Here is a 239-nt window from a genome sequence, read left to right as displayed (position 1 = left end):
AAAAAAAATCAGGTCAGGATATACTTCACAGGCTCAAAACTCGTCATTCTCTCTTTGAATACATAAAGCTCAGCTGCATGAGGACTTTGCATATCATAGTGGTACCGTTATGCGCATGCAATAACTGGTAGCCTGCAGAACAATTACCTTTTTAAACAATATGACCGTTTTTTGCTGTAGACGAGTAAGTAATGAGATTCTGTTTAAAAAAAGAAAAAATTGGTTCAGTACCATTTTAT

The sequence above is a fragment of the Penaeus monodon genome, chromosome 15 (assembly GCF_015228065.2).
Source record: "Penaeus monodon isolate SGIC_2016 chromosome 15, NSTDA_Pmon_1, whole genome shotgun sequence".
NCBI classification, from domain to species: Eukaryota; Metazoa; Arthropoda; class Malacostraca; order Decapoda; family Penaeidae; genus Penaeus; species Penaeus monodon.
The sequence above is the reverse complement of the archived record's forward strand: the minus strand, read 5'-3'. Positions refer to the sequence as shown.